Source organism: Felis catus, chromosome B1 (genome assembly GCF_018350175.1).
Source record: "Felis catus isolate Fca126 chromosome B1, F.catus_Fca126_mat1.0, whole genome shotgun sequence".
NCBI lineage: Eukaryota > Metazoa > Chordata > Mammalia > Carnivora > Felidae > Felis > Felis catus.
Window position 1 is genome coordinate 58,067,253 of NC_058371.1, and position 15,151 is coordinate 58,082,403.

Consider the following 15,151-nt stretch of genomic DNA (forward strand, 5'->3'; position numbering starts at 1 on the left):
ATAGTGTTTGCATTATGTAATTTTTTGTTCAATTTATTCTTTAATCTTAAATGTTGTGTCTGGATTTCTTGTCTTCAATTATTTTTTTGTATTTATTTTTGCTCTTTTTTGGGAAAGATATACAGAGAAGTTGAAACAGCACAGCAACATGAAAGGCAGTGTTAGGTTGAAGAAAAGAAGACAAAAACACTTTTAAGTGTGAAATGGACTCTATGTCCTTCAACAATGGGAACATTTCATAGAACAGGTTAATGGGATACTCTGTGGTGCCTGGGGTGCTGCAGTTCATAAGAACTGCTTCATCCTGAAAAGGATGTACCTTGTTTCCTTGATATTTTCTATCTGCCTTCATCATGCATTTCAATGCAACTTTTCAGCAACAAATGCTATCTTTGTTATAAAGAAAATAATATACACACTTGTGTCAATAAAGGGACCAATGCAGGTACATTTTGTTGTCTTTGGATAGCAAATATTATGGATTTAAATCTTCAAAGAATAAAATAATATATATATTGCAATGTAAGTTAGTATATAAACAAAAATAATTGGCATATTTAATAAAGTGATATACTTGATTTTAAAAAAATGTTTGCATATTTATCTTTTTCTTCTTTTCATCAATCAATACTGAGCATTTACTATGTACCAGGTACTGATCTGAGTACTTTACAAGGATTATTTTATTTCTTACAACAATCCCCAGAGATATGTACTATTTATCATCATGTCTTTCCTACATTAGCACTGAAAACTCATCTACTACACAATTAATTGGCTCATACAAGAACTTACATTCCAAATACATAAATATCCACCCATAAACTTGGGTATATTATTTTGCAGATTATAAGAAGTATGTAACCTATTATGTTTCTTTTTCCCATAGTTATCATAACCTAACTGCACTCTGCTACAAGAAGGCCCAGTTTTCACAGAAGTCCAATAACTTGCCCAAAGTCTCATGTTAGAAGGTAGAGTAACCAATAATTAATTGGGACTCCAGAACCTGTGTTAACTGCTAAGCTATAATGTATTTTAGAAGACTTTACTAATCATCACATATTCCTCCAAAATTTCTTAAAACACTTCCTCATGCGTGCACTTGTGTGTATTATATACATGTTTTAGGTCTCTAAATATATTAACAGTTTTGCAGATATATATTGACTCAGATTTTAATTCTGAACTTTCAGAAATATCAATTGCACAAGCTTCAGAAATATAAACTATGCAATAGGACCAGTAATGGGAAAACCTCAGGATACTCCCCAGAAATCTGCCACACTACATGAAATTTTGTTACTGGAGACCAACTTCTGCGGATGAGTAAGCAACTTTTTTAACACCCAAATATCTCAAGAAGGCTTAATACGTTATCCGTCCATTTAATAAATATTTATCAAGGACTGTACTAGGCACTTGGTATACATCAGTGAATAAATATTCTACCCTCATGTAGCTTTTTGGTAGAGAGAGAAAAATAAGAAAATCCTGATAAATAATAAGCAAATGATGGAATTTGAGATGACATGTGCTTTGGGAGAAAAAAGTAGAGCACAATAAGGAAGATTTGGAATAATGGGGTGTGGTGGATAGGGAACAGATCATAATCTTCAATACTGTGGCCAAGACAGACCTCAGTGAAATGTGAGGTTTGAACAAAGATTTGATAGCAGAGGTGAGGGGATTAACCAAGAGGATATGGGGGGAGAAGGAGAAATAGACAGGGGTTCTGACAGAAGTACTAGCCAGACTGAAGGCCCTGGGGACAGAGAATGCCTAGTAGCCTAGTGTGTTACAGAAGAGGCAAGTATTTGGCTGGAAATCATGAGAGGAGAAAAGTCATAAGAGAGCTGATCAAATGGGAAACGAGATGAAGACTCTGATCATACAGACCCTTGAAGAGCATGGTATGAATATTGGCTTTTACTCTAAGTGAAGTGGAGAGCCCCTACAGGGTTTTGAGTAGTGTCAATCAGCATTTTAAAAAGATCGTTCTGGTGTTTGTGCTGAGAATACTCACAGATGGATGAAAATTGAAGCAGGAGACCCTATTGGGATGTTTATTGCCTAATCCAATAATCTAGTAAGAAGTTGTTTGTTGTTGTTTTTTTTAAGTTTTTTGGCAAGATGGTAGCTGTTAGAAATATTTTTTAAAAAATCAGATTCTGGATACAGATTGAAGTTTTAGACATGAAAATTGCCTGATGATTGGATGTAGGATGGGAGATAAAGAGGTGTTGAAGACATACCCCAAGGTTTTTGGACAGAGTGATTAGTAGAATAAAGTTCCTATCATATAAGATTAGTAAATAGTTGTTCATTAAATAGGTTTGGATGGAAGAAAATATCAGAGGTTAAGTTTGGACATGACAAGATTGAAGTAATTATTCATCCAAGAAAAGATTTCAGTAGAAACATGGAGTGTGTACATTTAGAATTTGGCAGAGAAGTCCAGGTTAGGCATACACATTTGTTGTTAAATACTGATCATTCCTATACGTGTAAAGGCAAAGTAACCAGGACAGAAAATATTTCCCCAATAGGTGACTGAGTAAGGTTGGCAATTTCGATAGAGTTTTGGGTGCAGAAGGGAGGGAAGTTAAGGTGGTATAATTTTAGCCTATTCAAAGACCCCTGAGGCTCACTAGAGGGCAAAGCACCTTCAAGTACCTTTATCTCAACACTAACTGGCACATATTATTAACATTACTACTCTTCTGTGGTGCAGGTCAAAAGGTGCAAAGGTGTGAGATGGAATGAAAAAAGTTGCACAGTGAGAGATTTAGCCAGGACTTGGATCTGGCTATTCATATTTCTCCCCAGTATTGTTTCCTGCCTCCATTCAAGCACCAGGAAACTAGAAGGCAAAGTGCAGGGGTTCTAGAAGAGACAAACAGGAAATGAAAGGAGGCTTTGGCCAAATGTACATTTCTCAGTAACTTGCCTAGCACCAACCTTTATGCATTATGGTGTATCATTGAATTAGAGTGCAAAGTCTCCTTTCTGCATAGACTGATATGAAAGATATCTGTCTAAATCAGTTTAGGCCAGTCTTAAAAAGAGGTGAGAAAAATGTCTAAATAACTTGTAAAAGTTGTTTCTCATCTATGTATCAATTAAAACTTACTGTTTAATTAACACTAATTTATGTTTCCAACCAGAAAACTGTCAAGTTTTTTTCATTCTTTTGTTTATATTAACTATTTTTATTCAATTTGTTTAAACTAAGAAAAAAACATTCACCCATTTTTCTCTCAGCCCACCCCCACCTCTGGCAACAAATAATTTGCTCCCTGTAGCTATAAGCTTTTTTTCCCCTCACATAAAAAAATCTAAAAAAGAAAGATCATATGCCATTTGTCTTTCTCTGTCTAACCTATTTCACTTAATATAATGTCCTTGAGGTCCATCCATATTCTCACAATTGGCAAGATTACTTTCTTTTTTATGTCTGAGTAATGTTCCATTATATCTATACCACAATTCATCCATTCACTCACCAATGGGCATTTTGATGTTGCTTTCATGCCTTGGCTATTATAAATAATGCTGCAATTAACATGGGGGTACATATATTTTTTCAAGTAAGTGTTTTCCTTTTCCTCAGATAAATACTAAGAAATGGAATTGTTGGATCATATGGTAGTTCTATTTTTAATTTTTTGATGAAACTATACTGTTTTCCATAGTGACTGCACCATTTGGCATTTTCACCAACAGTGCACAAGGGTTTCCTTTGCTCGACATCCTTGCCAACACTTATTATTTCTTATCTTTTCAATCATAGCCATTCTAATAAATGTGAGGTAGAATCTCATCGTGGTTTTGATTTGCATTTCTCTAATGATTAATGACGTTGAACATTTTTTCATGTACCTGTTGGTACATGTCTTCTTTGGGAAAATGTCTATGCAGATCTTCTGCCCATTTTTAAATGAGAGTTTTGTTTTTTTGTAATTGAGTTGTAGGAGTTTTTAATATATTTTGGATATTAGTCCCTTATCAGATATATGATATGCAAATATTTCCTCCCATTCAGTATATTGTCTTTTCATTTTGCTGATGGTTTTCTTTGGTGTGCAGAAGATTTTTAATTTGATGTAATCCCACTTGTTTATTTTTGTTTTTTACTGCTTTTGCTTTTTGGTGATTCAAAAATTATCACCAGGACCTATGTCAAGGAGTTTATTGCTTTTGTTTTCTTCCAGGAGTTTTATGACTTCAGGTCTTACATTCAAGTCTTAATCCATTTTGAGTTAATATTTGTGTTATGGTGTAAGGTACATGGTCCAATTTCATTCTTTTGCATGTGGTTGTCCAATTTTCCCAACACCATTTACTGAAGAGACTGTCCTTTCCCCATCCTATATTCTTGGCCTCTTTGTTGTAAATTAATTGACCATTCATGCATCAATTACAGGTGGGAAATAGAGGTGGGAAATGTCTAGATAATTTATAGAAGTTGTTACTCATCTGTGAAACAATGGAAACTTGTATAGCTTCCTTAATTTATATTTCCAACCAGAATATAGCCAAGTTTTTAAATTGCTTATGTAAGCATTTTTTTAACAAAGAAAATAATGCTAGTGGGAAAATCATTTTGCTTGGATAATGTAGGATCTATGAATTTCAATGATATATGCACTACAGATTCTTTCACATTTCTATATATTTTCAAACAAAGCCAATTCAAACTACACACTAACCAAATATATTTTAAGAATAATGTTATATGTCATGTTTCCATATATTATTTTCTGGGAGTCAGTTTTTACTGAACATAATTTTTTGGTACATTACAGCCTTTGATATTTCATTTATGTTATCCAACATAGCAAGAGGGAAAATAAATTTTTTTTCATTTTAAGGGGGAAAAAAGCCAGTTAGGGCTTACTAGAGGGCACCCTGATTTTGTATATATATTATGACTGAAGGAAAACAATATTTAAAACAGGAAAAAATTGTGTTAAATTATGAAATTGTCTTACTTAATATTTCTATTGTCAAGTAAAATTGTTTGTACATATTCTGGCAAAATTAAAACCATTCGTATCTGGAAACTTATTATGTTTAACTTTACCACTAGATTTAATTTAAATATATTTTTCAAGTTGATAGCAGAGGACTCATTCAATACCTTCAAGTGCTAACTTATGCAAACCAACCATAAATGAACAAATCACTTTCCTGCCCATAGAAACATAAGTTGAACACTGAGCTATTATTTCTGTTTTTCATTACCAAGGCTATCAGCTGGTATTCAAACAATAACATATGTAACAAAAACTTATTACTGAAAGTGATTGCAAAACAGAAAAAAAATAAACTATAAAAAAATATGGTTAAGACCCAGGAGAGCAAATAATTTCTGCAAAATCGTATATAAAAGAAGTCAGGTCCATATGGCTACCATAGAGATGTTTCCATCTGCTTAAAACTGGCCCCAAGACTTCCTAAAATTAACATTTAGTCCTTTGCTTTTGGGTTCAGCAAATCATTGAAGACTATAATAACAGAGGAAAAAAACTTTAAAAAATAGAAAAAGCATCAGATGAATAGGGAAGTCCAGACAAGGAGACTATTATTCCAGAGGATTGAATATAAAGTCATAGAACCAGAAGGAATTTTGGTAGTTCCCTCTAAATGGACTATACTTTCAGTAACAATAATTCAGAATCTCATAATTAAAACTCATCAGGGAGTTTCTCCAGCAGTCCCTATTAGTGCTTAAATGTCTTCCTTTTAGTTAAAACCAATTACATTCTTAGAGACTCTTGGAATAAAAGTATTCCCAGATAAACAATTTTCTTCCATGACCTTCAGTATAAACCAAACAGACTCTGCCAATAGCAGGTAGTCAATAAATATTTGTTGAATGGCTAAGTGAATTAATACATTTGCTCAAATAATAAGCAAAATGGTATCAATTTTGAAAAAATAAATATACTAAAATATACAAGTTTACTAAGTGAAAGAAAAAATTTAATAGGTATCATTACAACTCAAGAAGAGGATATTATAAAAATAAACCTACCAAAAATGGGCATTTTTGTTCTAACAGAGATGTTAGCAATAGCTAAATTGTATTCAGTATTCATTTTTTTTTCTGATCTATCTGGTAATATATGATACTTTCATAAATCAATTAACTGAGAACTTATGTTTTCTAAATTTTAAGACAATAGTTACTATTGTCAAGTTAAGGGACACCTGAGTGACTCAGTCAGCTGAGCCTCTGACTCTTGATATCGGCTCAGGTCATGATCTCTAAGCCCCTAAGCATGGAGCCTGCTTAAGATATTCTCTCTCTCTCTCTCTCTCTCTCTCTCTCTCTCTCTCTCTCTCCCTCCCTCCCTCCCTCCCTCCCTCCCTCTACCCTTCTCCCCGTCTTGTGTGCTCTCTCTCTCTCAAAATAAGAAAATTAGGTAAAATAAAAATAATAAAAATATTGTCGACTTAATTGTGTACTTCTAAGGCCTTCCATTTAGTTTCATTGTACTCTTCTTGAGTCAAAAATGTTATAAAAATGTTATATTTTCTACTATACAAAACTACAATCATTGCATATCAGGGGTCTTCTGTTTAAAACTGTGAATCTTTATACATGCATACGTGTAAGAAATTTCTAAATAAACTTATTTATGTTGAGAAGTTTTGTAAACACAAAAAATCATTAAAAAGACATTACTATTTTCAAAGAAACACTCATTTATCCTCAAAAGTAAGTGCAGTGCATTTTCTTCAGTAATGCATATGAGCCCTCCCCATGAGTCAGATCTTTGCTAGGCACATAAGATGCAAAGTCAGAATCAAGGTCATTTTCTGTTCATGACTTCACGGCAGCCTTCATGTCTGGATAATTTTTTTTCATACTGTTCCTAAGCCAAAATTAATTGAACAGGTCCCTTCATTAAATAATTAGGTCCAGGGGTGCCAGGGTGACTCAGTCTGTTAAGCGTCCAACTTCAGCTCAGGTCACGATCTCGCGGTCCGGGAGTTCGAGCCCCGCCAGGCTCTGGGCTGATGGCTCAGAGCCTGGAGCCTGCTTAGGATTCTGTGTCTCCCTCTCTCTCTGCCCCTCCTCCGTTCATGCTCTGTCTCTCTCTGTCTCAAAAATAAATAAACTTAAAAAAAAGTATTAAATAATTAGGTCCAAATAACCTAAAAAATATTCACATCTACAACAGATTCTTAGTTTTAAAAATCAATATGTATGAATTAGAAAAAAATATCTATTTCATTTTTAAATAAACACAATTACTTACTTACAGGGTGTACAGGTCTTTTGGGTCCTGCGCTACTTCTCAAACCTTCTCAAACTTAACGACTTCAAACAATTCTCAAGTCTTGGAATCAAACCTTGGACACCACCGCCCTCATTCTTTGTTTCACACTGATATTTATGTGGCGTCTGTTCTTATAACTGCAGTTGCAGAAAACCCAGCTTCACAAAGACATAACATCATCGAAAGAAATGTAACTTGATCTATTATTAAAATTGTGAAATATCCTGAGCTAGTAGTTCACACAGTTTCTGACAAATGTCATGTGTTTTCCTCAAAAATTTAAAATGCCCTTAAGTGCCCCTATGAATTCACTGTGGTGCCACAGTTTAGGAACTGTGGGTCTAGGCTAATAAGCAGTTCAGAGTGTCCAGAGCCAGATACAACACAGAAAAAAATAATGACAATCCAATAAGGGATGTGCTACTTTATAAGAAGATAGTGGTAAGAAGAGAAATAGGGAAAATCAAACCATATTTTATAATATATTAGGTAAATGGCATATTAAGGCATTCTACCTTTTCTTTATCAGCTCAAGAGGTTTATAGACAAGGAGAACAGATCAAACACCAATTGGGGGTAAGAAAGGAATGGGTTCTAAAAGGAGGACAAAAATATGATCATCTGGTCATTCAATAATAGCTAAGCATCCCTGCATGGCTAGCAGACTCTAGATGTCACCAAAAAATAAAAGAGAAGCATTCAACTACAAAGGTACTCCACCTCTTAAAACCTCTTACATGTCCCTTGGGCATAGTGATTCTGTGGTGGCCCTGAAACTAGAATGGTGTCTGGCATGTAATAGGTGCCTTATAAATGATTATATGTTAATTAGAAGAGATAGAACACATGAGAATAATTTAAGAAGTCACATATACAAGACATCAACAGGTGCATATACACTTAGTTATATTTGTATTCCTCTTTTGGAAGCATACAGTAAGATGCCTCACATATTCGGTTGAGGGCAGAAGATCAAAAGCTTTACAGTTGGAAGAAATAAAACAAATGTATTCAATAAAAACTTAACACAAATATTTGGAATGGAAATTCTCTGAAGTGATTTTTTTAAGAATATTAAAATCCCCAGGGGCGCCTGGGTGGCTCAGTCGGTTGAGCGTCCAACTTCGCTCAGGTCACGATCTCACCATCCGTGAGTTCTAGCCCCGCATCAGGCTCTGTGCTGACAGCTCAGAGCCTGGAGCCTGCTTCAGATTCCGTGTCTCCCTCTCTCTCTGGCCCTCCCCCTGTTCATGCTCTGTCTCTCTCTGTCTCAAAAATAAATAAATGTTAAAAAAAAATTAAGAATATTAAAATCCTTAACAGATCAGAATCTTATCTACATTACCTACATTGGGAAAGATGGGAACGATTTCATGTGCCATCACCCACAGTGAGGTGAATGTGTATCTGAAAGAAGGGGACGTTATTTTCCTTGTGTACCTGAGCTGAGTTACAATTCCATACAGCAGTGGGTATATCTGGCAGTAATTTGCCAAAATGTATCTCCCCATCCACTCATACCATTTGAGGTCATTTACTTAGTCAAGGCTCTGTCTAGAAGAAAAAGTCTACTCTCCACGATTCATTGATGGGAGAAGAGCTTGGGAATTGTATTGACAAAAGCCAGATTTGTAAGAGAAAAGATAAACGGAATCATATATACAAGGAGTCCACAGAAAAATGCAACCTCAAATGGTGGTTAGAATTTGGGGCTTATATACCATCTTAATAGGGGGAGAGTAAGGGAGAAAGGCACTTATAGAAAAACAAATGACTTTTTGGAAAGATAAATGGGCCCTTGGAGATGAGATGAGATATGACAGGAGCCTTTTCAGTTCGTTGCATTCATGAATCTTCTTCTTATCCTGAGTCTGAACTCATTCACTACATCAACTCAAGAATGAAATACCCTCCCCCAACACACACATACACAGCTGTATGCATAATGGACATCAATGAAAGGATAGAGAGAATGAGCCACAGAGAAACACAAAAAATGATTAGCCCTCCCTCCTGAACGAGCACCCTGAAACCCTCGCACTGGAGATTTTCCATGTATTAAGGCATCTCCCAGGTGCTGCTTTGCTGTCTTGCTGCCTTTCCTGTCCCTACTCACCTCCACTCTACCAGATTCCTCCCCGGAATTACTGTTCTTTTTCTTGTGTACAATCAGATTCATCCACCATCCCAGCCCCTACTCCCAAACTCAGATCCAAACTCATGCTTGGTAACAACAAAACCCAACAGCATATTCAACTGAACCAAAAGTGACTTTTATATAATCAACAACACAAAAAATTGACAAAGTCCCATTTTAAAGGCCGTTCATATTTTAATATCAATTTCCTTTATGCCCACTCACCTGAGTTCAGTATATTAACTTTTCTGAAGTCCTGGTTTCGTTCAAATGTTAATGTCCTTTCACCCTTGTCTGTGACCATTTTCCACCCTGCCCTGTTTCTCAGGTCGTCCCCTCACCCCTGGGGGATCCTCAAGGAATAAAACTCTGAATGCTCAGCCTTTCTCCACCTCAACACTCTGCAAATTCTAGCCTTGCTTTTGTAAAGGAAAGAAAAAAAAGTGAAGCAGGATTAGAAAAAACAAATAATCATCAGTTGCTGAGAACACTAACTTGTAATCTACTTCCTTTTCCAGGAGTGAAGAGGTGTTGGATTGTCTAAGTGAAAATAATCAGAATTGCAATTCAATGGATTCCATGTCAGCACATGAAATTATTCTAAAATTCATTTTAATGAGAAGCTGTCCATCTCTAAAACACTCTATATGCAACATAATTGTCTGCTTAGTTTATTTCTTAATCAGAATGCACAAATAATTCCCTCTACTCCCATACTTCTGAATTAATAAAGATGCTTCTTCATCCGCAGTAAAGGTCCCACAAGATAAGGTAAGTATTAAATGCATGCAAGCTGATACCTGCAAACCTGACAGAAGAAAGGTGAGCCTTTTAAGAAGTAAGAAAGAAAGGAGATTGCCCGGAAATCCTCAGTTTGCAGATAGGTGAGTTAATGGTCACTTTTGATCTCAGCTGGAACCAGCTAGTACTTGCAGTTTATAATGCAGGCAATTATCAGTAATAAGAAGTTGCACCAGAAACACAGTAACTGCTTTCCAAGACTATGTTAAATTATAACAGCAATAGTTACCTGTCAGGAAATTACTAATAGATGAGTGGCAACAGGAATATATTAACAAGCAGAATTTAAGAAGAGAATTTTATAAAGTTCTTTCTTCGTTACATTCTCGGAAAAAAATCAATACACGGTGCAAAAAGAGACAAATGGATCAACAACGGTGATTATGGTGCTTGCTGTTCTGACTCGCATGTTATTAATCCATAGATTTATTAGTGTGATTTGAAATACCATCCCTCCCCTTGCAAGAAATGGTTTCGTTACAAGGCCAGAGTACAGGAAATACCTCCAAGTTGTTTGCTTTCCAGTACAATACTGCCCTCCTATGGAAACAGACACAAGCCCCCTTCCCTTGGAGCGTGACTTTCCCTTGTTTCAGGCTTATCACTTAAGAGTTCAGGAAAGTAAAAGAGTTTTAGAGAATTATGAGAAAACAAATATCAGATACTTCAACATCATCCCTGAGATGTATCTTAGCTTAAAACTTAGTAGAGAATGCCATTTACATTTATAAAAAATGTACAATCACCAGAGTTCTGAAACATGCCAGGACTATTACCACTCTTGAGTATGTCTCTAGAACTAGACTATCCTCAACACAAAAAGGCTTTCCAGTATGTTTCTAATGCTTTTTTGCAATGAGGTGAATTGAAATATTACACTATTCTTACCAGATCAATTTCAGAGAGTGTGAAGCGGAAAGCCCATCCCAGTAGACTTCCAAACAGCAATATTTAGAATTGAAATATGTAAGATTGCAGGCAAATAGTCAAGTATGTACATCATGTACAGTTTATATGGATAAAAAAATCATAATGAGAATAGAGATGAGTGCATTAGAGGACATATCTGTTTCAGTTCTTGTGGCATGATATATGCACTTATTATTGTAAGCCATAAGATGCAATGAATACATCAATCACCTAAGCAGCTTAGACATCACACACAAAGTGCTAGCTTGTGCTATAAAATAAAATAAAGCTATTAATTTTGTTGCCTCAGCCAATGAGCCAAAACCATGAAAATGAATTGTCATTGTAAACACTTGCTAATATCGCTCCTCTAATATTTATTAAAATATGTGAGTATGGCAAGGCTAAACATACGAACCCTTGATTTTCCTTGCACAGCAGTTGGCCCCAGTTGATTCCCCTTCAATGAGTTTTTTTTTGTTTTGTTTTTTCTTTGCCATAAATTCTAACCAGGGAAGTTTAACTCCAGGAAAAAAAAAAAAAAGCTAAAGTCCAGTGCCGCTATTTATGATGTTATAAATCCAACTCATTCCAGCATCACTTGTTCATATAAGATGAAGAGTAAGTTCTATTGATTCCCGCAATTCTAACTTGGTGATATTTCCCTTAGGATCTAATGAAACCCAGGCACTTTCCTGCATTATGATGACTGTCTCCTCAATAGTCATGCATTCGTTGCTGAATCTCGCAAGCCTACTAAAGTTTATGGCTATGATAAATATTTGGTATCGTTTACAAATTATAATTTTACCTTCTGCTCTACATAATTATAATCACTTCTTGTAGGAATGCAGGCAAGCCTTTTGTCCATTTGCTACTCCCTATTAGTTTCAAATGAAGCAATAAACAGTTTTGAGATAAAGGACTTTAAAGATAGAGTTTTTAAATCACCAATGTGAACAGGCTGAAAATAGCAGCAGGACTCAAAACATAGAGAAATACAGATGGATCCTCAGATGTCTGTGTATCTGTATGTTTTAAAGAAAGTAAGCTTAGCGTATACTCAGGTATAGATTTATATCAAACAGTTTTATTAAAAATATATTTCAGGGCTTAAAGTTCAACAACACAGTTAAGAGTTGCTGATAGCAATTGTGTCTGTCCATTCCAGACTATTAGGAACTTGATAACATTACCACAATTAATCCTCAACCCCATGAGGCAAATGTTGTTACCGTCCTCACGTTCTAGATAAAGAAAATAAAACCTAGCAAGTTGGTTTTGAGAATGACAGATTGATATCATAGGGAGGGGCAATTGTAATTATCAGTCAGACTGTTCTCTTCAGTTTCTGTAGATTTGTATCTATCCCTTAGAAAGAGGGAATCATAATAAAGGAGTAGAAGTTAACATCCAAAATATCTGTAAGACACCAAAGGTATATGGCCACATATCTTGAAGCCTCTAAAAGAAGATTATAGTCCAGTTTGGATAGAGAGCACTATTGGAGCATGAAAACTAATAGATTGGACTCTACTCCAGATATCCTACATCTAGATTGGAGAAGGTAGGATAACATGGGCATACATGAGCACCTCTCAGATGAACCTATCAACTACCTCAACCTCAAGCTCTGCAGAGTCAGAATAAGAGAGGAAGAAAATATCAGCCAACTTGGGCCACTGATAGGACTTCTTGGGAAACCATGTGATGTAATTTATAGAAGTGCTCTCAGAATTCAGGGGAAGAAATTGAGGGTGTCGGATTGCTCATGGAACAGAGGACATAAAGCCAAAAATATGTACAATGTTTCTTTTTTTGTGATTTTATCAGTTAGTACTATTGAAAAAACAAATCACCCCAACCTTTTGGCCAGAACCTCTATCTTCCAGTAATTTGTCAAAATGACAAACAGAAAGGAAAAAGAAGCATTTTGCTATATATTCTCTAAACCTTTCCAAGTACATGAAATTGTTCCTTTAGCCACATATATGTGATTCTACAAGAAAGGTGATATCATAGACATCAAGGGAATGGACACTGTTCAAAAAGGAATGTCTCACAACTGTTACCATAGCAAAATTGAAAGAATCTATCATGTTCCCCAATAAGCTGTTGGCATTGTTGTAAATAAACAGGTTAAGGGCAAGATTCTTGCCAACGGAATTAATGTATATACTTAAAATATTACACCAAGAGAATTAATGTACATATTGAAAATATCACACGGGATGCCTGGGTGGCTCCGTCGATTAAGCGTCCGACCTCAGCTCAGGTCATGATCTCGTGGTTTGTGGGTTCGAGGCCCCCCATCGGGCTCTGTGCTGACAGCTCAGAGCCTGGAGCCTGCCTCAGATTCTCTGTCTCCTTCTCTCTCTGTCCCTCCTCTGCTCATGCACGCTCTCTCTCTCTCTCTCTCTCTCTCTCTCTCTCTCTCTCTCTCTCTCAAAAAAGAAACATTAAAAATAATTTTTAAAAAAGAAAGAAAACATCACACACTATAGCTAAGATAATTACCTGAAATGTGTGAAGGAAAATGGTCAGAAAAAGAAGAAAGCCAAAAAGAAAGATACCTGGGTTCAACTAAAGAGTCAACTGGTTCCACCCAGAAAAGTACTTTGTGAGAACCAGTGAAAAGGAACTTGAGCTGCCAGAGCCTACTTCCTATGAATTCATAGCATAATAGGTATTTAAAACAAAGATTTCTAGATGGAAAGAAAAAAAAATCACCCAGGGCACCTGGATAGCTCAGTCGGTTGAGTGTTGGACTTTGGCTCAGTCATGATCTCATGGTTCAGGAGTTCAAGCCCTGCATCGCGCTCTCTGCTGTCTGCACAGAGCCTGCTTCGGATACTCTGTCTCCCTCTCTCTCTTCCCCTCCCCAGCTTGTTCTCTCTCTCTTTCAAAATAAATAAACTTTAAAACATATTTATTTTTAAAAATCACCCCAAAATTTATTGGCTTAAAACAACAAAAATCCCGTTATCTTTTATGGTTGTTATACATTAGGAATTTGGAAATGACTAGACTGGATGGTTCTGGCTTTGGATCCATTATGCAGGTACAATCAGATAGCTAGAGCTGGAAAACAGAGGGTGGGGCTGGAGCAGCTGGAGACTAGCCAGGCACTTCTCTGTTCATGTAGTCTCAGGCCTTCTCCATATGGCCCCACCATGTGGGCTAGTGTAGATTTCTTCATAATATGACAACCTCAGCGCAGACAGATTGCTTGGATAGCAGCCGAAGACTTCAAGAGTGAATGTTCCAGGAAGAAAGATGGAAGCTGCCTCATTTTTTATGACTTAGCCTCAGAAGCCATTCAATGACAATTCTGTCACTTTGTATTGATACAAGCCAGTCACCACCTAAACCAGGTTCAATAGAAGGGTATTCAGACTTCCTTTTGGTGGGAGAGAGATAAGGTTCTGGAAGAGTCTGAGAGATGAGAGTTATTGCTGCTGCTATCTTTGAAAAATATGATCTGACACAGGATATTACTATTACCATTACAATTGTGGTGGTCAAAGATAAAGGAGCAATAAACAAATAAATAAGCTACAGAACATGTTCCTATGATTTTCTCAATAACTGCCCTCTTCTCCCCATTATTTCCCCCCTTTTTTCCACCATATTATATAGTTGGTGCTATGTAGGACATAGCTGATAATAAATTTTACTGATTCAGGGGTACCTAGGTGGCTCAGTTGGCTGAGCATCCAACTCTTGATTTCGGCTCAGGTCATGATCTCATGGTTCATGGGTTTAAGCCCCACATAGGGTTCTGTTCTGACAGCTATCTACATTTATCTATCTACATTTATCTGCATTTATCTATCTGTATATAACGAATATAGATATATATAAATTTTCCTGATTCATCTTTTATCCAACTTCTATCACTTCCCTTCTTCCTCTATATTCTAAGTCTGGAAATCCCTTCAATCCCAGATTTTTTCCTCGTTCTATCCACTCCCTACTCTACACTCCTTTTGAAATTTTATTCACATTTTTT

General features: G+C 36.1%; 1 long non-coding RNA gene and 1 pseudogene across 1 annotated transcript in view; one reads left to right on the forward strand and one right to left on the reverse strand.

Annotated features, from left to right (window-relative positions):
- Positions 1-15,151, reverse strand: part of LOC123384878 — a 169,989-nt gene that overhangs the window by 101,410 nt on the left and 53,428 nt on the right. The window lies entirely within an intron of this gene.
- On the forward strand, positions 13,044-13,867 carry LOC123384877 (annotated as a pseudogene).